The sequence below is a fragment of the Drosophila tropicalis genome, unplaced genomic scaffold (assembly GCF_018151085.1).
Source record: "Drosophila tropicalis isolate 14030-0801.00 unplaced genomic scaffold, ASM1815108v1 contig_413, whole genome shotgun sequence".
NCBI classification, from domain to species: Eukaryota; Metazoa; Arthropoda; class Insecta; order Diptera; family Drosophilidae; genus Drosophila; species Drosophila tropicalis.
Window position 1 is genome coordinate 1,837,665 of NW_027172877.1, and position 27,444 is coordinate 1,865,108.

The window sequence follows — 27,444 nt, forward strand, 5'->3', positions numbered from 1 at the left end:
GTCGTCCATTGTATCATTTTGTGGTTATGCCATTTGGTTTGTGTAATGCCGCGCAAACAATGTGTAGACTAATGGACGAAATAATACCCCCTGAATTAAAATATTGTACTTTTGGATACTTAGACGATTTATGTGTAGTATCAGAAAGCTTTGAGGAACATCTTATGGTGTTAGCCAAGCTAGCTGAGCAATTTCGAATGACGAATGTGACTTTAAATGTGGCAAAGAGCAAATTTTGTGTCACAAAAGTTGCATTTTTAGGATATATAGTAGGCAATGGAGGAATTTCAACTGACACATCAAAAACAGACGCGATTCAGTCATGGCCAATTCCGAAAACAGTTAAACAAGTAAGAGCGTTTATGGGAGTAGTCGGATGGTATAGACGATTTATACCTAACTTTTCAGATATTAGTTTTTCAATCACCGGGCTTCTGTCGTCGAAAAGGAAATTTGTCTGGAACGAGCAAGCTCAGAAATCCTTTGAAAAGCTTAAGTCTGCGTTGACTTCAGCTCCAGTTTTGCAGAACCCGAACTTTGAACGGAAGTTCTATGTGCATTGCGATGCGAGCGATGTCGGCATAGGCGCTACGTTAGTTCAAATGTCAGATAAAGGAGAAGAAAAACCAATTGTATTTATGTCCAAGAAACTGAGTTCAGCTCAACGAAACTACAGTGTAACGGAGCGGGAATGTTTAGCAGCATTAGAAGCAATCGACAGGTTTAGATGCTATATTGAGATGCAGGAGTTTGAATTGATTACGGATCATGCGAGCCTTTTGTGGCTGATGAAGCAACCTAATTTAAAGGGACGGTTGGCTAGATGGGCCATGAAATTGCAAAGTTACAAGTTCACGATAAGCCATAGAAGAGGTCGGGACAATGTCGTACCTGATGCGCTTTCGAGAATGTTTTCAGACGAAATAAGTGCACTAGAAGAAGTTTATCCTGGTGTTGATTTAAATTCAAACTGTTTTAGTGATAGTGAATATCAGAATTTGAAGAAAAAGTTTTTAGATAGTCTGGGAGAATATCCAGATATACGAGTAGAAGATGGTTTTGTCTATATACGAACTGAACATGATGATGGAAATTTAGGAAATCAAGAATCGAGATGGAAACTATGGATTCCATCTGGTTTGACGACTGAAGTCATAGGCAGTGCTCATAATAGTGTTATATCAGCACATGGAGGAATGGCTAAGACCCTAGAATTAATAAGGAGATTCTTTTATTGGCCAGGCATGGTGTCACAAGTGAGAGATTATGTACGTAACTGTGATATTTGCAAGTCTACCAAAGCCCCGAATTACATTTTAAAACCGCCGTTGGGAAAGCCAGCAGTTTCAATGCGTCCTTTTCAAAGGTTATACATAGACCTGCTCGGTCCATATCCACGCAGTAAGCGAGGGCATATTGGGTTGGTAATAATTTTGGATCACTTTTCCAAATTTCATTGGCTTTGTCCGTTGAAGAAGTTGACATCTCGTTTAATACAGGAGTTTCTTCAGGATCATATTTTCTTTATGTTTGGTATTCCGGAAATCCTAGTGAGCGATAACGGAGCACAATTCAAAGCGGTCGAATTTAACGCGTGGCTAACGAAGCTTGGTATTAAGCATGTATATACAGCGTTGTATTCACCTCAAGCCAACGCCTCAGAACGGGTGAATCGATCAATCATAGCAGCGATTAGAGCTTATCTTAACGATGATCATAGAGAGTGGGATGAACATATTCCAGCAATTAGTTGTGCTCTGCGGAATGGTCATCATGTGAGCATTAATTGTTCTCCATATCATGCAGTTTTTGGCTTTGATATGATCACACATGGGTCTCATTATAGTCTACTAAGTAAGTTCAATTTATTAGATGAATCACTTAATCCCCTTAGGAAAGACGATCAATTGCAGTTGTTGAGAAAAGAAATAAAACAGCAAATTGCATCAGCAGCAGATAAAAACGCCAAGCAGTATAACTTGCGCACTCGACAAATTCATTTTAGGATAGGGCAAGAAGTATTCAGAAGAAACTTCAGCCAAAGTAATTTTCAGAAAAATACGAATGCGAAATTCAATCCTCAATGGGTGAAATCTAGAGTCAGGGAATGTTTAGGGAATTGTTATTATGTTTTAGAAGACCTTCAAGGAAAATTACAAGGAACATATCATGCCAAGGATATTAAACAATGAGGTTTTCAGACTAATTCCCCGAGAAAACTCTAGAATTCGTCTGTGGTTGTGGAGGTGCCTTGAGTAAAACTTGCAGCTCAAAAGAAAAAAAAAAGGAAAAAAAGGAAAGGAAGGCAGCATTTAAAAGACCCGCGAATGCACTGCTTGATTGCAGAAAGAAAGTTCACCACAGTGGTACATTTCTTTTTCCCATTATGCCAATAGCGGATAATGTCACTTTGACAATTGACTTCGGGTCTAAACGAAGATCAAAGCTAGGCATAGAGCATAGGCAAACTATCTTGATAAATTCTTTTCAAATTGGCAACCGAGCGGAACAGTCCTTTGTAGGAAGTGGAAAAAATTTAATATTTCATTTTTTTTGTGGTTAAAATAACCCAAGTAAATTTTAAATCCGAGTAAATACAAGCCATCCTTCATGGGCTTGAATCGAAAAAAAAGAAACCATTGATGTTGGTGTTCTCTATTTAAAGATATACTTCTTGAGTAAGTGCTAATTTTTCTTTGAATCATTAAAATTTTGTCATTTTTGCAAATAAAATTTTGCACGCAGATTTTCAAAGTCTCGGTATGTTCGTTCATGATGGAAAAGAAAAAAGGAAATTAAAATGTATTGCTTTGATTAAGAAGAAGGTAATTATACAGCTCTAAAGAAAAGAAAAAAAAGAACGCATTAACGACATTCACATTTTATCATGTACGTGTATATAATTTTCTTTGTTAGACAAACGTAAAGCCCAAATTTTGGCGTCAATGATTGCCAAAGCCAGAATTCCAAGACATTTATGTTGGATAGTGCAAGCAGCAAAGAAGTTATTCACCAAAGGGGACGAAGCAATTACATTGGCGACCATCTGATCAGTCAAATTTCGATACGACACGCGGCAAGCGGTGAAAAGTGAAAATAGCGAAGACACGCAGCCCAAAGAATAAATTGTATCCGAGTTAAAAAAGTGAAAAAGTCTAGCCAGAGTGAAAATCAAGTAAAAAAAGAGTAAAGCCAGAAAGCCGTAGTGAAAACGTAAATTTTTAACTTCTTCTTTTGTTTAAACCTAGGTAATATACTATAATCGAAAGCTAGTTAGTGTACAAGTAATAAATTTGTAATAAAAAAAAAAAAAAAAAACCAGAGGGCCGGGGCTAACTTCGACCGCGTCAAAGTTTGTATACCCTTGCAACTTTTTTGGTAACTCTATCCTTACCTATTAGCCATCAATGTGGAAGAACGTTTTATCTAAAAAGGCTTAAGCTTGAGAAAGAAAGCCCTACAATCATAGGAAATAATGAAGATATTGATCAAAGTCACTGTTTTCCACCGATCGTTCCTATGGGAGCTATATGATATAGTCACCCGATCTTTATCAAATTCGGCACAGTCATTAACATATATATTAAATTAAGAAATGTTTAATTTGAAAGCAATCGCGTTAAAAGTAACGAAGTTATTTACAAAAGTCACTGTTTTCGACCAATCGTTCCTATGGGAGCTATATGATATAGTCACCTGATCTTGATCAAATTTGGCATAGTCGCTTATAGGCGTAGTAAACTCTCTAATATTAAGTTTCACGATAATAGCGCAGAAAATAACGAAGTTATTGAGAAAAGTCACTGTTCGTGACTTTGGGGTTTGTATGGGAGCTATATGATATAGTGGTCCGATCCGGCTGAATCCGAGATATACAACGCCTGCAGTATATACAAGCCTACGTGCAAAATTTCAGCTCTGTAGCTCTTACGGTCAAGGAGGAGTTTGCGTTGATCCAGACGGACGGACGGACGGACATGGCTAGTTGAACTCGTCTCGACGTGCTGATCAAGAATATATATACTTTGTATGGTCGGAGATGCTTCGTTCTATGCGTTGCACACTTCTGACCAAAATTAATATACCCTTTTTGCAAGGGTATAAAAAGCAATAGGGAGTTAAGCAAGTGAAAGAAAAAAAAAGTATACAAAGAAGGAAACGCAAAGCAACATTTCAAGCCACATTGTGCAAAACCAAAATTTTTTTTAAGTCGCGAGGTAACATACACTAAAAATTAAAAAAAAAAAATATGAGCAAAAACAAAAAAATGAGAAAATGAAATCTAATGCAAAATTGAAAGGTCAAAAAAAATCTATAACAGAGGAAAAAGAAAGTGAAAATATAAAAAAAAAAAAATAAAAAAAAAAAAAAAAACAAGCTTTACTTGGTAACGAAACGAAAAAATGTGAACATAATTAATACAAAAAAAAAAATTAAATTAAATCTATAGCCTTTACAGCAATTCCTCGAAGGCCTTCGTCGGACGCTACAAGGGTGAGTTTTTTTCTACTACATTTTTTTGTTACCAAAATATAAAGCGAAGTCGGAGACGTTAAGCAAGAGTATTCAATGCAAAGACAAAAGCGAAAACTATTGTCGTTGCTTATCTCCACTCCGTTTGCCCCTCTATATATTTTTATATGCTTCTAATGTGTTTCAAATAAAATCATGCGTAAAGAAAAGAAAAAAGAGAATGCACTGAAAAGTGAAAAGTATCAAAAGAGATAAAGGCAAGAGTGAATAAATATGCATAATTGTTTATTGAAACATTTTGTATGTGAAGAGTTAAAAAAATTGAACGTTTAATTTTTATACGCTGCATATGTAAGCGTTGCGTTTTGCTTTTGCACAGTGGGTCGAAGTTTTAATAAAAAAAAAAAAAAAAAAAAAAAAAGAGAAGTTAATGTTCATGAAATTATGCCGAGTATTTAGAATATTTTTTTTAGGATATTGATTTAATTATCTTTGAATATAAATCGATATGCGTTAAAGTTTCGAGCTATATATATTATTTTAGTAATTACAAATTAATTTGTTGTTCATTTATGAAATTGTACATTTTCTTATATAGGTATATATTATAGAAGGGTTTTGGTTTTTTTTTTAATGTGAGTTAACTTTGTTCTCAGAATACTACAGAATGAAACATTAGATTCTAAGAAATGAATGATTGTGAGAATACATTAATTTAAGTGAATATTAATGATTTTTATAATGAGGTGATTTTCTGAACTTTCTTTTTGGGCAATCTAATGTGAATAAGGATGTTTGTTCTGGGATTTTCCCCTAGCGCTGAAAGGAAAATCATGGTAGGGTGGGTAGAGAGCGCGGCTGTAAATACACCTATACAGCCAACACTAGGACTATTTTCTTCTATTCTTCTCTCTCTTTTCTATTTTGAGGTTCAGCACTGGGACTTTATTTAAAGTTGCTGACGTGTGAGTGGGTGAAACACATTCATCAAAGAACCACCCCAGCCGATTGTCTTGCTAGCCGCATTAAGAGTCCCGCAGATGAATCGTGTTAACACCAAGATAGGCCTCACACAATAACGTATAGTTGCCGAATGGTAAGCCTTTGGGGTGTCGTGGTTATAGATATTTAGTTACAGAAATTTTTGCCGCCCAACCATGGGGCACATTCTAATTAGATACAATGATTTTTGCTGCCCATCGGCTACGTGAAGGCTTTGTACGTTACACCATTGAAACTTTTGGGCCATTGTTTGAGGTTTCGCTTTTGTTTTGCTTCTGTTTTGCATTTAATAACATTTAATGTTTGGCTATGGTTAGCGGTTAGTCTACCACACATATATGTATGAGTAGGCTTAGAGTCAGCAAGGATTGAGTACTTTTCAACGTGGGACCATCTTTCTTACCTTTGCTCGGCTTGGCTTTTGTGTTGCATTTGCCGCATTGTTTGTTCTGATGAAGTTTTACTTGTACATTGAACAGCATGTAAGAACATAGGTTCAGTTCATTGTGTAGACATTGTAACCGTTATTGTATATTTGATTGATTGTCAAATTGGGTTATCAATTGAATAAAGGCGGTTGTGGCCGTATTCAATGGTGAGTGCGGTTGAATGCATTGAGAAGAAACATTTGCCATTAAGGATGAATGCAAGCGGAAGGAAATAATCAATGTAATAATTCAATAAAATTTAATTGGACTGGAAATAAACATTTTTAATTAGATTAATTAAAAGTAAAATAAAGATTTCAATAGTAAAAAATTTAAATGAAATAGTATCGACAAAAGAAAAATGCATCTGGCAACTGTTTTTTTTTTTTTTTTTGCTTCAAGTCAATTGGAATAGCATAACCTGCCTGATATGATTATAAGATTATAAGTAATTGCAACTCTTGAGGAATTTTTGTTTAGGAGTTGAAGTACTTACCATGACTTTCTTTTTATTTTTAGATCTACTTAATCTCAGGTTTAAGTCGCTGTAGATTTTTGAACTCTTTCGATGTATTTCCTTAAGCTACAAGTAAACGCTTCTTTTTTTATGATTTTCAAACCATTTAAGCTTCCATTTTCTTTACAATATCTATTTCATATTCCATCTAGCCATTTGAAAAACTACTCATTTACCTTTAAGCATGTTGTTCAATTCACTGACCAACTTGGTATAAACATATCCCGCTCCCCTTTTTTTCTCCTTCTTTAGGAATATCTGCATCCTGCCCTGGTGAGTTGCCTTAGTTTTAACTGAAGCCGCTGGCCATAGCATTTTTTTTGTGTGCTCTTCAATTGCTGCTTCAACTCCACGCCAAAGTAACATTTTTTGATTGCATTTTGAAAGAATAATGAAAATTAGCTGCCGCAACTACACACACAGAACGCACACACAAACACACACATACGAAATACGGAGAGTTTTCTTTTTACTTCATTTTGCAATCATTTTTTTATGCTCATTTCGGTTTTCCTTCTCGTTTTTTGTGTCTTGGGCTGTATTGTTTTTTACGTATTCAGTACAGCTTTCAAATTGCTTTTGCTTGCGCATTTTTTAGCAAGCCGGAAAAAGCGATAGGTGGAGAAGAAGAAAACAAAGAGCGAAGGAAACAGAGCTCCAAGATAGGAAAATTAAATAAAAATGTAACACAAAGTTTGACGCAATGGGAAAGGAAAAATATCCCCCGCTATAGTTATACATATTCCTTTTTGTGTTTCAATTTTTTTTTTTTTTTGAATTTGAATTATACTGAATTAAGAATGTTTGTTTATGCTCAACGCTGTCTGTCTATCTGACTGTCTCTGTCCGTTTCCTTTTTCGATATGCATAGTCTTGATTAAAGTTTCCCTTCGCAACGTCTTTATGTGTTGCCATGAAGACAATGCCAAATGCATAATTCATTGCAGTGTAGTATGTTCATACAACTAATAACTCAACACAATGAGCTCAACTTGTAACACTTTGTTGCAAGTATAAACAATTAAACATATACGCATTAAAATATAATTGTGCACTTGAATATCTTCATATGTATACATTGAAGTATTCACATAAACATATTCAAGTAAACATACAATTAAGCATGAACATATATGTATGTACATTTGTATATGCACATACATATATTCACATAAGCACTGTATGCACAAGCGTAACATGAGCTAGAGCCAGGCCAGCGTGTGACCGCTGACCAAGCACTTTGATGCATGCGCTCCAACAGTATGTATGTATGTATGTACTGACACTCTCCCTCTCTTTTGTAGCTGTCGCATAAATCGCAGCATAAGAATATATATGTAAAATTAGCCTAAGCAAAAGAATAATTTGGAATAAAGAAGGCAATCAAAAAACTCCAGTCAACCGACACAGACGTGTCTCTGATTATTATTTTTCAACCCAACGGAACCCGGTCAAAGGAGTTTTTACATGGCGACCGTGACAGGACCTGAGCTGCACACAACATATATATAAATTATAATAACATAATTTTATATTGAAAAGCGATGACATCTAAATGATGCCGCGACAACTAATATATGGAAAAGCGACAACAACTAAATGATGCTGCAACTTATTGGCAAGAAAAGAAACAACTGACAGAGATTGTAGCAACAACAACAGCATAAACAACAGAGACATTAAACATTTAAAGCTAAAGAACAGCTATCAACATCAGCTTCAACACCATAATACTGAAGATATCTAGTGAATATATTTGAGTCTCGTTCGTTATCCCAACGATGAACATCAGCATCAACACATAAGTTTGACTAAAAAAAAAAAAAAAAATACATGAACAACAGTGAAGATATTCCCTTTGCGGAATCTGCTCCTGTCGAGCAAAGGGATGCACTGACGCTAAAAGAAGCGCTAGAGCTGTATCCCAACGATGGACCGCGGCCACTAACAATAGAGGAGTACAGAGCCCGGCAGCAGACGAGAATCCCCAAAAAGACGAAACGGGGCGGTGAGGTGAGACGCCTGCTCACCCAGAAAAGACTGCAGCAGGATTTACTAAAGGCCAGCACCAACGAAGAAGACCGACAACGCTGCATAGAGCGTATCGAGAACCTAAAAACTGAACTTCGCCAAAGAGCGAAGAAACGCAAGGGGGCCGCAGAAATGCGCAAGCCTTAACTTGCCTTTAATTTAATAATAATAATTATAAGCCTAATAGCAAGTTGAAGCACGAAAGTGCAACTTGCGAACTTACTAACTTTCTGTAGGCTATTACTAACAATGTGGTTGGAGAATTTTTTTTTTTTTTTTTCATATAAATTTTTTTTTTATTTCTAAATAACAATAACGAATGAAATATAAATCTGAATTGTGAGCCAACCACATGCTCTATAATTTTTTCCACGTCTCTGGCTCGCTGTGCAAGACACAGTTGAGATAAAATTTTTTTTTTCTTTTGTCGTATAAAAAAAAAAAAAAATTTAATAATTTTTTTTTTAAATAAAATTTCATAAAAATTCATGAATCCATAACAATTTTTCAAATAATTCAAATATAAATTTTTATAATTATAATTCGTATTCAAGCAAATAAGAACGAAGCTTGAAATACCTAAAAAAAAAAAAAAAAAAATTTTTTTTAGTAACTTTTAAACAAAAGGTTTTGAGATGTTTTTATGGGCTTTTGTTCCCTATTTTTTTTTCCCGTATTTGTCATATTCATTTTCATCCTGCTAAATTAAAATAGTCTCATATAGGATCGTTAGTCAGTGAGATTATTATTAGAATTATACACAAAAAAAAAAATTTTTTTTATATAAACTCCATATGTTCGATAATTCCATAAGTAAATTTGATGATATATCTCTTATACCCACAATGGGGTTAATAGAAACAAAATCAGTGGACTCCACTGCTAATGTAATAAATAAAATCGAATCATCAAATACTGACTTGAGATTAACGAACATATTGTTATTAATAATCGTCGTAATAATGTGCGCATATATTTTATATAAAGCTTATCTATTACACAATAAATGTGTAACCAAAAGAGCCATAAGCCAAGCTAATGACCTAGATAAGGTCTAAGAATACATATGCACACACGCGAATAACAATAAAAAAAAAAAAAATAATAATAATTCTGGAAAACAATGGCCACTCTTGATAATTATTTTGGAAAAATAAACGCTAGGCATCCCAGTATTGTCCAAGATTTAATTGAGGTTTTTAGAAATGAGCATATCAATTCACCACAGAACTCAATAAACTTGGTACAAATTAGGTCAGCTTACCTAAATATAACGGGAGAAGAATTCCCAGTTCAAGGAAGCACTAGGGTACAGATGAGTTTCATCCTCACAGTACCATATGTATGTTGCTTTTCCAACGCAGCAGGCACATATCGTTTCTACCGAATGGAGGAACCGAGGCAGTAAGCCTCCATGATTTTTTTATATACGTACATCCATATTAATAGGCCTAACAAGTTAGTGTAGAATATGGATAAGATAGAAACAAAAAGGCTACAAAAATACTTACCTTTCCTCGATTTCCTGATACAATCAGGCGAAACAAATCACAAATACAAGGAAATAAGGTATTGGATAGCCCACAACTACAAATTTACAAAAAAAATTGTAGATCTTATGGAAAAATCCATAAAAGTAGCTTATAGTAGATTGTTAGCTAAGACTCCTTTACATAAAGACGTGCCCGGATGGGTCCACGAACTTTTTAAGGACTCGACCGCGCTGATAGACATATCAGAATCGAGTACAGACTCAGATGTAGAAATAATAGATACAGAATAATAAAAAAAAAATAAATAAACATAAACATTTTCGAAAATTTTGTTATTTTTAACAAACTATGGTTACTTGGGATGATATAATTGGAAAAGCTAGAATACACGCACAAGAATTAACTAAATCTTGTAAGTGCCTCTCGCAAAACAGAGAAATATCCCAAGACACAGTAACCAAACACACGAAAATAATAACCGAGAAGCTCCAAGCTATTAGGGCAGTATTAACTGAGCACTATAGCAAACTAAAGGAAGGGCAAAAAACAGCCGCAAATGCGTTCTACAGTGATTGCAAACAAAAAGCAATAGCTGTGCTAAACAGACACAATATTGAATTTAAACAAACAACTGATTTGGAAACTTCAATAGTGCTGGAAGAAGAAACGCAACTAATGGCCGATGATGAAAGAGGTCAAGAAAAACCACCAGTGAGCTCTGATCAGTCAATTATAAGTCATAATAAACCAGCAATTCCAAAAGGAAGCAACAAAATGACTCAAACAGTGGTAGAATTCATAAACACAGCCACAAGGCTGCTACCATTCTTCGATGGTGACATTAAAAACCTACAAGGTTTCATTGGGGCATTGACGAAGTTATACAAAAACTGTCAACAATCTTTAAGGGTGAATCAGTGGATCTTTTAACAGCAAAGATTAAAAATCTGCAGAGAAACCCTAATAACTGTGTTTCATACACAAAAGAGATTACTGAGTTGACCGACGCCCTAAAAGGCGCGTATATTTCGGATGGTCTTCCAAATGAACAGGCTATAAAATACACTACCAAAGTGGCAGTAAATGCTATGGTAAGTCATACCAAAAGTCAAAGAGTCCAGCTACTAATGGAATCGGGAAACTTTGATTCAGCCAAAGAAGCCATCACTAGATTTACCACTCTTTCAGTAGAGTCGGGCTCCACGGGAAGTTCCCAAAATAATACCATTTTTTATGCCCAGCATAATGACCGCGGTAGACGCCGCTACAATAATAATGGTAACTGGAGAAACAACTCGAATTGGAACAACAACAATTCGAGCTGGAGCAATAACGATGCCCACAGAGCCCAACGAGGCCGAAATAATTCACGCTACCGAAGAGGCGGCCGTGGAGGTGGACAACAAAATAATAATAGACAAAACACAAATAACCAACAAAATGGTTATAACAATACAAATGTCCGAATTACCCAAAGCAACCAGGGAAACGGACAAGCTCCTCCAAATGCTCAGAGTTAAAAAATAAAGTATACTCTATCAACCTAAGTCTTAATAATTTCGTATCATTTAAGAATGTTGAAACCAATAAGAAAATAACATTCTTAATTGACACCGGTGCAGATATTTCAATAATAAAAGAAAATTCTGATGTATTTCATGACATCAAAGTAAACAAAACTGTAGACATTCGAGGCATAGGAGAAGGAGTAATAAATTCCAAAGGCCTAGTCTCAATAGAATTGCAGACAAGTAAATATATTATTCCATACGAATTTCATCTGCTTCATGCAGATTTCGCAATCCCATGCGATGGAATAATAGGATTAGATTTCATAAAAACTTTTAATTGCAAAATAGATTACAGCAATTCAGAAGATTGGTTTATACTTAGACCACAAACATTAAAGTACCCAATTTACGTTCCAATAACATTCAATTCTGGTAATAACTCAGCACTTCTACCAGCAAGATCCCAAGTGGTACGCAAAATAGAACTATCTTCAGCAGAAGGTAACATTTTAATTCCGAATCAGGAAATTAAACCGGGCGTTTATGTTGCAAACACTATTGCAACAGCCCAAAGTACTTATGTCCGATTTTTAAATACCACAGATAACTGCCAACTAGTAGGCTTTAACAATTTAAAATTTGAATCACTTTCGAACTACGATATAGTTCAAAATACCAAAGATTTAAGAAAAGAATCTGTAATTCATAAATTGAAGAAAAATTTCCCAACACTATTCAAAGACAAACTCGAAAAATTATGCACTGAGTATAGTGATGTGTTCGGACTTGACACCGAACCGATCACAACAAATAATTTTTATAAACAAAAATTAAGACTTAAGGATGATGAACCGGTATATGTGAAAAATTACCGGAGCCCGCATAGCCAAATAGACGAGATCCAGCGACAAGTTGGAAAGTTAATTGAACAGGGTATTGTTGAACCGTCTGTTTCGCCTTATAATAGCCCACTCTTACTAGTCCCAAAGAAAACACTTTCGGGATCTAAAGAAAAAAACTGGCGATTAGTAATTGACTATCGTCAAATAAACAAAAAATTGCTGTCAGACAAGTTTCCGCTCCCCAGAATTGATGATATTCTTGATCAATTGGGAAGAGCAAAATATTTTTCTTGCCTTGATTTAATGTCAGGTTTTCATCAAATAGAACTAGAAGAAAAATCAAGAGATATAACGTCTTTTTCAACGAGCAATGGCTCATATCGCTTCACGCGATTACCTTTCGGTCTAAAAATAGCACCTAATTCATTTCAAAGAATGATGACAATAGCATTCTCAGGGCTTGAGCCCAGCCAAGCTTTTCTCTATATGGATGATTTAATCGTTATTGGTTGTTCTGAACAACATATGATTAAAAATTTAGTAGATGTTTTTAAACTTTGCAGAAAAAACAATCTAAAACTGCATCCAGAAAAATGCTCATTTTTTATGCATGAGGTGACATTCCTAGGTCACAAATGCACAGACAAAGGAATCTTGCCAGACGACACAAAATTTGACGTCATCAAGAATTATCCAGTCCCACATGATGCAGATAGTGCTAGACGTTTCGTTGCATTTTGCAATTATTATAGACGTTTCATAAAAAATTTCGCCGAATACTCCCGGCACATAACAAGATTATGTAAAAAGAATGTTCCCTTCGAATGGACAGCAGAATGCGAAAATGCATTCCAATACTTAAAAGAAAAGCTCGTTCAACCTAATCTATTGCAGTACCCAGATTTCAGCAAAGAATTTTGCATAATCACGGATGCAAGCAAACAAGCATGTGGAGCAGTTTTAACACAAAACTATAATGGACTCCAGCTTCCAGTTTCATATGCATCAAGAGCGTTCACTAAAGGTGAAAGCAACAAGAGTACTACAGAACAAGAGCTAGCAGCAATACATTGGGCAATAACACATTTTCGACCATATATATATGGAAAACACTTCACAGTGCGAACAGACCATAGACCATTAACATATTTATTCTCCATGGTCAACCCGAGTTCAAAACTAACACGCATGCGGCTAGAATTGGAAGAGTACGACTTTACAGTAGAGTATTTGCGAGGTAAAGACAATTTTGTGGCAGACGCCTTATCGCGGATAACTATATCCGAATTAAAAGATATGAGTATAAAAGTCCTGAAAGTCACTACCAGGCAACAAAGTAGACAGAAAAACTGCGCAGTTAATAAAGAAGACCTTTTGCCAAGGCAAAAACTTCAAAATGCTTCTAGGCCCAACGTATACGAAGTCATCAATAATGACGAGGTACGAAAAGTAGTGACCTTGCGAATAACAGAATCTAAATGTTCACTGAAACATGGAAAGAAAGTTATGGCAAGAATTGAAGTTAGCGATTTGTATACCAATGGAATTCTCGACTTAGGTCAGTTCTTCCAAAGGCTTGAAATGCAAGCCGGTATACTTGAAATCAGCCAACTAAAACTGGCACCGAGCGAAAAGATCTTTGAAATTATTTCAATAGATTCTTTTAAAAATATGGGCAATACTATATTGAAAACATTAAGAGTAGCGCTACTCCAGCCGGTGACCCTAATAGAAAATGAAAAAGAAAAAGAAGCAATACTGTCTACATATCATGATGATCCAATTCAAGGAGGTCATACTGGCATTACCAGAACGCTGGCAAAAATCAAAAGACACTACTATTGGAAAAATATGGGACGCCATATCAAAGAGTACATAAGGAGATGTCATAAATGCCAGGTTTCAAAAACGACGACACATACGAAGACTCCCATGATAATAACAGAAACACCAGCGAAGGCTTTTGATAAGGTTATAGTGGACACAATAGGTCCACTACCAAAATCAGATAATGAAAATGAGTATATTGTCACATTGATATGCGATCTGACAAAATACCTAATAGCCATTCCAGTTGCATCTAAGAGTGCAAGTAATGTAGCTAAAGCTATATTCGAAAATTGTATACTACAGTACGGTCCAATGAAAACACTCATTACGGACATGGGAACTGAGTATAAAAACCAAATTATAACAGATATATGCAAGTACATGAAGATTAAAAATCTGACATCTACAGCATACCACCACCAGACCTTAGGGACAATAGAACGAAGTCATAGAACATTCAATGAATATATTCGTTCATACATATCAGCAGATAAGTCCGATTGGGATGCTTGGATACAATATTTCACTTATTGTTACAACACAACACCCTCGGCAGTGCATGAATATTGTCCATACGAACTAGTATTTGGAAGACTACCAAATCAGTTCATAGATTTTAACAAAATCGATAGAATAGATCCAATATACAATTTAGACGACTACTCTAAGGAAATAAAGTTTAGAATAGAAATAGCATATAAAAGGGCTAGGATAATGTTAGAAAACCATAAGTTAAGTAATAAAAAATACTACGACAAACATATTGCCGATTTCAATTTAAACATAGGAGATAAAGTCTTATTAAGAAAAGAAATAGGTCATAAACTAGATGCTAAATATATAGGGCCTTATAAGGTAGTGAGTATAGAAGAAAATGACAATATATTAATAGCAGATAATAAGAATAAATACCAAAAGGTTCATAAAAACAGACTAAAACCATTTTCGGAATGATCAACCGAAAAAAATAATAATTATCATGATACTTAAGTAATTTTTACAAAAAAAAAAAAAACAAAAATCTTTATGGATTCATCTATTATTGAAAACAAATTCACGCAATTTCGAAAAACAAGAGAAAGAAAATTTGCCTAAAGAGACACAAACAAAAAAAAAAAAAAAAAAAACTTTCCTAAGATACACCTTTACTTTACCTTTTATTTTACCTTTCTATATAAATAATCATTACAATAACTACATAATATTACGTTATTCTCTAAAAGGGGAGGTGTAGTATGTTCATACAACTAATAACTCAACACAATGAGCTCAACTTGTAATACTTTGTTGCAAGTATAAACAATTAAACATATACGCATTAAAATATAATTGTGCACTTGAATATGTTCATATGTATACATTGAAGTATTCACATAAACATATTCAAGTAAACATACAATTAAGCATGAACATATATGTATGTACATTTGTATATGCACATACATATATTCACATAAGCACTGTATGCACAAGCGTAACATGAGCTAGAGCCAGGCCAGCGTGTGACCGCTGACCAAGCACTTTGATGCATGCGCTCCAACAGTATGTATGTATGTATGTACTGACACTCTCCCTCTCTTTTGTAGCTGTCGCATAAATCGCAGCATAAGAATATATATGTAAAATTAGCCTAAGCAAAAGAATAATTTGGAATAAAGAAGGCAATCAAAAAACTCCAGTCACCCGACACAGACGTGTCCCTGTTTTTTTTTTTTTCAACCCAACGGAACCCGGTCAAAGGAGTTTTTACAGCAGTTTGCCATATACATTAGAGAGGAACCTAAAAAATGCATTAAACTTGCAGTTAAAGTTTAAAGAGAATGGAAAAACACAAACTGAAGGCTGCAGAAATTCCCATTCCATCCCTGGCATTCCCCTTACTTGCCTTGGCCTTCTTAAATCTTCTTTTAGTTGGCTAACTTGGGGCGAACGGTGGCGAGGCGGTGGTGATGGTTGTGACGGGTTCTGGGTTCTGGTGCGGCGTGTTGAAAAGGTGAAAAGCAGCGAGCTCTCTTAATGAGCATCGCTGAGTAATTAGCCAACATTGTGGTCTTCGTCTTGATTCTGGCCATGCTCCTGGTTGTGGCCCTATCCCTATTCTGGTCCTGCTCCTGCTCCTGGAACATTTCTTTAACTATGCTTAATCAATTATTTATTGAAGTCGCCTTCGTGCAATTCAAAGAGCAAAAGCGAAGCCAATTCTAAGCTTTGGATAAATAGCAGGAACTTGTTGGGCTTCTCATGTTGTTTTCGTTTTTCAGCTTTTACTTTAGTTCAATTCAATTTCAATTTCAATGGCCAAAGAATCTGAAAGCTGCTAAGTAAAGTGCAATACAAATGAGTTCATCAATTAACGTTTACCCAAGGATATTATTATTCATTCTGAATTAATGCACATGGCACACAAAAACCCTTTTGAAAACGATGTGAAAACATCTAATTGATTCTCAATCAGTGCAGGAGATAGCATTAGTGGAAGACCAAATTACATTTGAAATGATTTTTTAAAAGTGTTTGGCAGGAATACTTGCTTTTGTTGAGAATAAGAATATAGAGAAACAATTTGTTTACTATCTGGTTTAAAAGTTTAAAGTTTTAAAGTTTTAGATTGAATAAATGTTTCTCCGCATGTGAAGTCAATAATAATCGACATTTCTTATAATTGTTAAATTAGCTTTTATTACAAGAGATATATAGTTTAACTAGTTAAGCCAACAGCAAGGAAAAAAGGATAATATTTTGTATAAAAGTCGGTTATGTTATTCTTAATAATTCACCATCTTTATCATCTAGATTAAAAAGTTGACATTTTTATATAATACATATATATGTATATAAAGAAAAAAAAAACGGATAATTTTTTATTAAATACAATAAATGTCCAGCTTATCAATTATGAGATTGTAAACTCTCTACTTTTTAAAGTAATTAATCCCTTGGGATTGATTTTATATTTCCGGATTTTATTTATTTTCAAATTAAGTGCACATGCGGTCTTATTCACTATATTCAAGAGAGTGTGCCCGTACCCCGCCTTAGCGTATTATACCCTTTTAGTGTGCCCAAATTCGGTTATCGGGGAAATTCACTGAGACGAGGAGCGGGCTTATTTAAAATACTCCTAATGTTTACATTCGGCCAATCCTGACATTTGATCGACCTCGCTCATACAATTCAACAAACATAAAACATACAATATACATATATACAATACATACAATATACATATAAATACTGCTTATCAGATACATATTACAAACAGAAACTCACAGTTTTATCACACGCATGCATCCACGGCTTGAGTCGGGCTGATTCTAAGATACCTTTGTAGGGCAATTGAGTAAGTTGACAATCGTCAATATCGGTGACTTCGTAACGGTCATTTGGAAGAACTCGATTTATTTTATAAGGACCACGGTATTTAGGAGCGAACTTTTTGCACGACCCGGGAGTGACATCTACATTGCGAATGGCAACAAAATCATTGACTCTATAGGATAATGGTGCCCTATGCCTTAAGGCGTACCGCTTTTCATTGCGCTCCTGCGATAATTGAATTTTCGCACTTGCCTCTTGCCTAGTGGCCTCAAGGTTACAGGGGTTTTCTGAACTAAATTTCTCGTCAAGATACTCGGTTAATTCGTCTACTAAGGGGCCTCGCTGATCGCAACCAAACAACAACATTGACGGAGTTTTACCGGTACTACACTGCACTGAGTTATTAATAGCGAACTCGACACGATTAACTAATTTATACCAATCGGCTTGGGCTAAAGGTTCTGACAGCTTTCCCAACATTGGGGTCAACACACGGTTCACACGTTCGACCTGCCCATTGGCTTGAGGGGCAGCAGTCGCTACTTTAATGTGGTCAATATTTCGATTTTCTACAAACTCAGCAAACTCAAACGACGTAAAACACGTACCTCTGTCGGATATAACTCTTCTTGGTCGGCTATAATAATCAAAATATTTTTCTAACGCGGCGGTTACTTCTTTGGTACTAGTGGAATTTACGGGATACAATTTGACAAACTTTGTAAATGCGTCAATCACTACCAAAAGGTGCTTTCTTTTTGATGTAACACTCGGTAAGGGACCTAAGTGGTCAACATGGATAGTATCAAATGGAATCGGACTTTTCGGAATACTATGCAAGGTTCTATTATGTATAGTTCTTGGAACACTATGTAGAATACACGGCAGACAATCTTTTATAAACGACTCAACCTTTGGATTCATTAATGGGAACCAGTACTTTTCTTTCAAATTGTTTACACATTTCTCAACGCCTAAATGACCTAGTTTCTCGTGACACCTTCTTATTAATTCCCCTTGCATGCGAGCCGGTGCATACAAACACAGTCTTTCCTTAGCATTTCTTTTGTACACTATACCATCTATTAACTCAAATCCAACATCATTGGATTTTTCTAACTTTTCTCTTAGTTTACGGATATCCGGATCTCTTATTTGTTCTGACTGCAATAATAAATCAACATCTTGCGGAGACGCACCCACTACACCAACCAGGTTTGCCGACTCATTTCGATCGAGCTGGTCACTTCTTTCGATTTGGTTACTCAATCTCGGATCAACAGAACTTTCATTTAAAGAAACGCAAGGTTTATTCTTAACCAGTTTTAGCCGACTTCTTTCTAAACATAGCTCACACGGTCTGAAACAACTCTTCGCTAAATGAACACACGGGTTTGTCCCGAACGGTCCTAAATAATTCTTCCCTAAAGGAGCACATGGTTCTATTTTACACGGGTTTATCTCACACGGGTCTATCTTACACGGGTTTTTCTCAAACGGGTCTATCTTACACGGGTTTTTCTCAAACGGGTCTATCTTACACGGGTTTTTCTCACACGGGTTTTTCTCACACAGGTCTATCTCACACGGTTTTGTCTCAAACGGTTTTATCTCACACGGGTCTATCTCACACGGTTTTACGCAACTTTCCTCAAAAGTAATATGCGGTTCACAAGGTTCAATTGGGGCATTCTGGTCTCTCTTCACTAATAAATCGCAAGGATCAAAATCACCTTCTACAATATTCTCTAACAACTCGGTTTGCCGACTTAATGCATCTACATGGCCCATGTTTGAACCGGGTCTGTGAGCAATGGTATAATCAAAGTTTTCCAATTCCAACGACCACCGCGCAATGCGGGGATTTATTGATTTTTTACTCAAGGTTTGGACCAATGAATTACAATCGGTAACGATCAAAAATGGTCTGTGTTCTAAATAAACGCGAAATCGGCGCACGGCATATATTATGGCCAAAGTTTCAAGCTCAAAACTGTGATAACGGGACTCGGCGGCTGTCGCCTTTCGGGAATAATAAGAGACTGGATGCATTTTGCCATCAGTCTGTCTTTGCATCAAAGAGGCACCGAAACCATTTGAACTGGCGTCAGTATGCAACTCAGTTTCGTAGTTAGGGTTAAAGATAGCTAATATGGGCGGACTGGATAAGGCGGATCTTAATGTAAGAAATACATTTTTAGCGGTTTTGTTCATCGGAAATGGACCACCTTGTTTAAGCAACTCAGTTAACGGTTTAGCTATGCTGGAGAAATTCGGAACAAATTTGCGAAAATAAGAGAATAAGCCTAAGCACGAGTGTAACGCTTTGCTGTTAAGTGGTTCTGGGTATTCTTGAATAGCTTTTAAATGTGTATTATTTGGTAAAATTCCCTTTTCACTGACTTCATATCCTAAATAATCTATGCTCTTCTGTAGGAAAATGCTTTTCTTCAAATTGAGCTCTAAATTGTACTGAATAAAACGATCTAACAGTTTTGCTAACAACTTAAGATGCTGATCTACAGTGCGGGTGGCAAGAATAATGTCGTCCATATATACTACAAGTTCTCGATCTCTAATCATATCACTAAGTATGTTCGATATAAATCTCTGAAATACAGCTGGTCCGTTCTTTAGACCAAAAGGCATTCTCAGATATTCGAACTGCCCATCGGGTGTAACGAATGCTGTGTATTTAATTGAATCCTCTTCCATGCCTACATGGTAAAAGCCACTTTTCAAATCTATGACGGAGAAAACGGTCTTGCTCTCCAGGTATTCTAGGCAATCTTCTATCAAAGGCAATGGAAAATTATCCCTCACAGTCTTCTTATTTAAACCTCGATAATCAACGCACATTCGTATATTGCCATCCTTTTTCGCACTAGGACGATGGCGGACGCATAGGGGGAGTTGCTTGGTCGGATTACATTATTGGCTAACAACTCACTAACCGTTTTAGAAACGATTCCTCTTTCATAATATGATAACCTTCTAGGACTACTATGAAATGGTGTTGTATCTGTCAGACATATTCTCATCATATATTTAGGCAACCCGTAATTAATTGAAAATCGGTCAATGTAATGCTCATGCACAATGTCTCGGCACTCACGCATCGCGCCTAATCCAAATTCACTGCCAACAGTAGTATTCCCGGTATCTGACAGCGTTGCACAAACAGTTTGCAACTCTGTTAGCCATTCTCGAAACGGGGATGCATTCGTGTTTACATTAGGGTTATTACAATTACTATCTAGATCAGTGGTGTTATTACTAATGGTATTATGCTTAGGATATTTAGTAAACAGGGATGCACAGAAGGATTTGTAAACAAAAGCAATGGTACTCTTTAATGATGCAGAATTCTTTTCATACTTTCTTACATTTTCAATCAATGAGAACTTAAGACCTATTTTATTCAAGGCGTCTCTACCAAGAAGTAGTTGCGTCGGCATAATATTATCGGGAATAACTAAAAATTGAATTTCATAATATTTTTGCAAAACAGAACTAAACATTTGACTGTTCCAAAAGTCAGAATAGAGCCACCGCTCAGTCCATGAAAAGAACTTTTAACTAATTTATCGCAATCTAAATGCGGCATCAACGCTCTACTGGCAAAACTTACTGGGCTTCCGGAATCTAATAGGGCAAAAATATTATTAACATCAGTGCATCCCTCTTTACAAGATATTCTTAAACTTACTAATTGAATAAATGACTTATCATCAATGGTGTCCGGGTCTTCTCTAGAGCTCATGGCGGCGATCTGGGTTCGCATTGGACAATTCCGGTACTGATGGCCCACTTTGAAGCACCGATAGCAACTTCCTTTTGGTCTCTCCGGGCGTGGACAGTCAAACATTAGGTGACCAATCTGGCGGCAATTGAAACATCTCTTATCCTTTGCAGCAGGCGTAATGGCCTGCAAACGGTCTGAAGTCTGACGAGCCTGAGGAACGTAGTTTTTGGCTGGTGGCTGAACTGATTGAAAACGCATCATCTTCTCTCGCAATTCATTCAGAGAAGTACAATAATACAAAGGAGCTGACAATCCGGTTCGATCTTGTAGTCCGTCAACAATGTATTTGACCACATCGGTGTCTTCAAAATTGCCCTGCTGAGCAATATTTCGCATAATGATGAAATACTGCAAGAGTGACTCTCCTTTGCCAATTGAGCGCTTCCTCATCTGGTTAGCAATCTCGTAGTTTGTCATTTGTAGGCCAAATACCTTCACAAGGGCATCCTTCAGCTCGCTCCAGGTTGTAGTCTTTTCATATGTCATGTATGCTTTAGCAGATCCCTCCAGCAGTCGGTTGCCCAACGACCAACATTGGGCATCACTCAGTACATACACTCTTGCTGCTTTCTCCAGCTCACGAATCCATACGTGAATGGACAGATCACCATCACCAGAGAATTTAGGTACAGTAGTTTCGACATCTTTCAAGTTCATGCGGCAATTATATTGCGGTCCGCCTAAGTTCTCCTCCAGCTCCATAACACGTGTTTTTAGCTCCGCCAGGTTTTTACGTGCTGTATACAATTCGATGCTACTAAGAATCGAAGACAATTCGTCGGTTTCGCTCGCTTGTGCGCTTTCACGAACATGCACGTTCGCGTCTGGTCCTACAGAGGTCTCACGAGACATCGTCGGCGACTGGTTAGCACCCACTTGATCCGGTGTACTTGGCTGCTCAATGTTTCCCACGCCGCGCTGCTCAATAAGAGGCTCCGGACCAACATCCACAAGTTGTCCGGCAAGCACATTTGCAGACACTGCTGGGCTGACTGCCTGCTCTTCGGGTACATCACTCTCTCCAGACTGATTCTGTGCCATGACTTGTTTTACCAATGCTCGCAATTGGTAAATTGACGCTTCTTTGTCGCAAGGTACTTCCTTGGCCGCTAGCAACTCAAACAATGCGGTTTTGTTTAATTTAATAATCTCGGTGTATTTCATGAAAATACGTTTTTTAGGGCAAACCCCACACCTGATTTGTAAACTCTCTACTTTTTAAAGTAATTAATCCCTTGGGATTGATTTTATATTTCCGGATTTTATTTATTTTCAAATTAAGTGCACATGCGGTCTTATTCACTATATTCAAGAGAGTGTGCCCGTACCCCGCCTTAGCGTATTATACCCTTTTAGTGTGCCCAAATTCGGTTATCGGGGAAATTCACTGAGACGAGGAGCGGGCTTATTTAAAATACTCCTAATGTTTACAAGATGTATAAATTTTATGGACATTTAAATATTTAATGGTCTTTGTGAACAAAGAAAAAAGGAACTCAATAAATTCCATTTTCAATTTCTGTACAAGAACAGTGAAGGAAGACTCTTCCTCTTTACTCAGAATAAAGATTTTAATTCATAATTATGAATGTTTCATATACATACCTACTATATATGTTTGTATTTGTACCATTCTTCTTTCGTATAAGAAGTCTAAAGTTCGCGAAAGAACAGCTTTAAAGCTTGGGCTGTAGCAATCCGACGTATGTATATATGACAGCTATATAATTTAATCAGATTTCAGAGTCATTAAGAGCTATACAAATAGAATTACGAAAATAGCGTCAAAAGCATCAAAATTATTGATAAAAGTCACTGTTTTCGACCGATCGTTCTAATGGATGGTATATGATATAGTCATCCGATTTTCATCAAATTTGTTACAGTTATTTGCAGGTACACGAAACTAACAAATATTAATTTTTTTGACAAAAGTTAGTTATATGTATGTACACACCTTCTTGCAAAATTTCGTCTCTGTAGCTCTTACGGTCTAGGAGGAGTTTGCGTGATCCAGACGGACATGGTTATTGAACTCGTCTATGCTATACGAGCGCATACTAAACAAGTCAACATCCTATATTTTGCGGAAAATCTGTTTTATTTAAATAACACGGGCGGATGTCAGCGTGGCAAAATTTTAAAATAAACTTTATCTTTTAATTCCCGAGACCTAGGTGTCCATCAGGACAGACGGATATAGCTAAGTCGACTCGGCTGCTGATCAATAGAGTATATATGGTTTGTGTGGTTCCATCTGCCTGTTATATACATTTTTCGGACCTTGATATAACATTTCATCCTGTGGATGCATGGTATAGAAACAAAAACCCCTGCAAGGGCATTCAAACTTGTCTAGCTTTGGGTAAATAATAACAAACAATTTCGAAATGCTCAACTATACGATGTTCATGACAATAATTTGTTAGGGTTTTTGATTTTTGCCTTTTCATTGAATAATCTATCCATTTTAAACATTGCTCGAATGTTCTTTAAGACAGATATGGAAAAGTTTACCGTGATCTCCTTTGTGGGCCAAATACTCGTACATACGTACATAAATACATACATATATCATGTGTTTGCCCTCTGTACCCCAGGGTGAAGCGGTGTAAAAAATTCAAGCTGTCTTGTGGCACATTGGCTTCTTCTCTTGCCATACTTGCCGGCAAATGTAGCACAAGCTTATGAAAAATTTCACACCATATGCAATGTCGTCGTCACTCACATTTTACGACATGCCAATGATGCTGTCATAAAATGATAAAAAAAAAGAAGTAACCCACCCACAACCAACTCGCACTACCCACAATACACCCACAGAAACGCGATACAAAGATTCCAGTAAGAAAAAGTTATAAAGCAACCGCAGCCAACGAAAAGTATGTTAAAAGTAGGCTCATACAACTCATGATTACATCAACATGGGGCTAATTGCCCCTACTGAGCGATTATTTAAAAACTTCAGACAAACTTCAACTGGAGTTGCAGAAAATATGAACAACAATTTCCAACTTGATGCAGAAGAAAGCTGTCAGTTAGTGCGTCAACTGAACAATGACTGCCTGCCCGACTGGCCGCCTGATTTATTACGCTTTAAATTTGGCGACACTTTCAGCATGTCGTTTATCTTCATTCTGGAGAAGGAGAGCCGAAGATAGACACACAGAGAACGCATAGAAGAAAACCCAAAAAGGTCATAAATAAGTGAAAAACACAACAGTGAAATCAAATGTATAAGTTGTCCGACTATAAAAGTATATATGGCACGTGAATAATGCATACGAAACCAATAAAACATATTTCGACTCTTTGGTGAGACAAAAGGCTCTTCTTTAAGAGAGAGCACTTCTACTTATCTATCGTTATGTACCACATTTTTATTTCGAAATAAATAATAATTCAAATAGGACACTATTTTGGACTTAATTAGTTAGATACCTATCAATAATTCTATAAATCATAAAACTAGCAATCCTTAAGCCATTAGTTTCGTCATGGCAAAATGACAATCATTTCATAAGACGCTCCCCAATAGCCCATTTGGTTAGAGTTAATCTATACCGTTGCTCTAAAACATTTTTAATGAGCATAAGTCATGCTATTTTTGGGTATGTTTGTGCCATAATAATTTGAGCTTTTAATTTTTGCAATTTGGTAAATGCATTTTGCTTTCTCATATAATTTTGAGGTTCAGGGTGAGTCACCTAACAGCACAGTGATTACTCAGAGGTGGTCGAAAGGAGAAAGTGAGAGAAAGTTTTACATCTTTGTGCAAAAAAATAACGAAGCGCGAAAACTTGTACTAAATCTTAAGCGCCAATAATTCAATAATTTTACGCTTAAATCATAGCAAATTAACCCATTTCCGGCGTAGACAGCGCCGCATAAATTATAATGGCGACATGGTTGGAAGAGAAGAAGGAGTATGAAGGGCCATAGCCGAAGGAAGTGCAAAAAGGAAAAAGGGAGACAGCGTGGGCCAAACTGGGCCGGCTTTTTTGTTCCTTTAGTACCATTTAGTAATTTTAGAAAGAAAGGTATACTGGTTGTTAATTATGTAGAATGTTATTTTATTTATTTGTATTTTAGAAAGAAAGGTATACTGGTTGTTAATTATGTAGATGTTAATATTCATAGTCTACTTTTATGGGCAATCTAAAGCAATAAAAAATCCAGAATGACTGGTTCGGGATTAGCAAACATTAATCCTTAATTTACAAGTTACACAAAGTTATAGAAAATCTGTAACTGAACTCAAGTTCCAAAACTTTTATATATAAAATCTCTTATTACAACAATGAACCTAAGATATGTACCAGCACTATATCTCTATAGTTTCTTTGTCGATTTCGTTTAGTCGAATCCATACCACATTTCTCACAAAGACAGAGCCGTATGGAAAAAGAAGGAGTGAAAGAGAAAGAGGGTAAAAATGCAAAATGTCTTAGTGCCTTGTCGACGTCTTGTGCTTATCTTTTGGTGAGGGCCAATTCCCTTGGTTTTGCCTTTTTGGTGGTTTGCCAGGTGTGAGAGAGTCAGTTGATAGTTGGCACAGCGGGTTGTAAAAATAAAGAAGGAATGAAAGATAGACGGAAAGTTACTGCCAAGCATTCGCGTGAGCGTGAAAATGGTTTTTCGTTTCGCTCACGCCCACGCTTCCTTCCCCTTTGGTCCTTCTCCTGCTGTTACTCTTCCGCCAGGGATTCTTTTACGGTTTTTTTTTTCGGGGCGTTGGCTTTTGTTGCGCTTCGGCGAAGACAAGCTGACAAATGCTGAAACGTATCGTATGCCATCTATCATCATGCATTAGAGTAGCGGACGTTGGATTCCTTGTCCATCGGTTGGTCGTTCTCCCTTGGCCACTCTCTTGCCATCTATCTAACTATCTATCTATCTCCCACTCTTGATAATGGTGTTGTTCGCATCCAAAGTTAAGTGCCCGTTCAATGGCCAGTTTTGGGTTCACGTTTTATGTTACAATGTTAATTTCCTTTCTCTTTGCTGCTTAAGACGATGCGACTCTTTACTTAGAACTGATTGCTGTTGGCACACAACCATGTGGAAAGAGAGAAAACATTTCAGGGTGTGGATGATGATTGTTGGTTATGTGCTTTTCCCTTCACAAGTTAATCATAATTTGAAAGAAAAGTTCTTAGGAAAAAAAAAAAACAAAAAAGTTCAAATATTCTTTTCTTGAAAATAAAATGAAAGAAAAGCGCATCAGGGGACGTGTAATAATGAAAACGGGAAACAAAAACTTTAAAGTATAATTGGGTAGTTAGTTAAGATCTAAAAGAATTTGTATTACTTAAGGCAAACATAAAAAGAAATACAGTTTTTTCTAAAAATATATCTTGTTACATTGTAACAATAAGAATTACTTTTTCATAACTCAGTATATTTGTAATAAGCTTAGCTTTATTATTTACTAAATGTTTGATTTAAATTATGGATAAGTTCTATGTATGCTGTAGTAAAAGTATTTTCTTTCTGTCTGTCGTTGCCTGTTTTCCAATTTATCAACCATTTACTGGATCTGTTGTTGCTCAGCTTAAGATCGATTTTTGGAGAACCAATATTCAGTTTGAATTTCAATCAATTGATTTTGTACGGAGTAAGAAAAGTAATTGATTATTGAGGACATTTTTTGAATGTCAGTTTTGACATTAGTTAATGAAAAATAACTCTTTAAAAAAAGGAGGCTGTGCCTGCGGGGACTAAGAGGTGCATGACTCTTTGGTTATTCGACTGGAGTGATGACTGTCAAAGATTTATACGCTCTATGTGGGGCAATCATGTGGAATGCATGTTAATTACATCAGAGCAAAAGCAAAGCTAATGCTAAAACCAAAGTCATAAACCCGGCAAGGCCCTCAAGACTCGTCGATGTTGTTGCAAATCAATTTGGATGTTATTAGTTAATAATTACCAAACCCACGTTGGTGGGTGAACGACAACGATAGCAACGACAACGGCAACGGCAACAGCAACGACAACAACAACAACATCGTCGCGCACTTAACCCCAGGCCAAGCTGGGGTTAATGCATGCAACGTGTTTGAACTGTAAATGAGGTGGAAATGTCAGGCTTAAGAGGCCGATGCGAGAGGAGGTGTACGCTACTTGGGAAAACTTTAAATAATCTTCTTACATACATATACATATATATACATACAAGTATCGTGGTATCC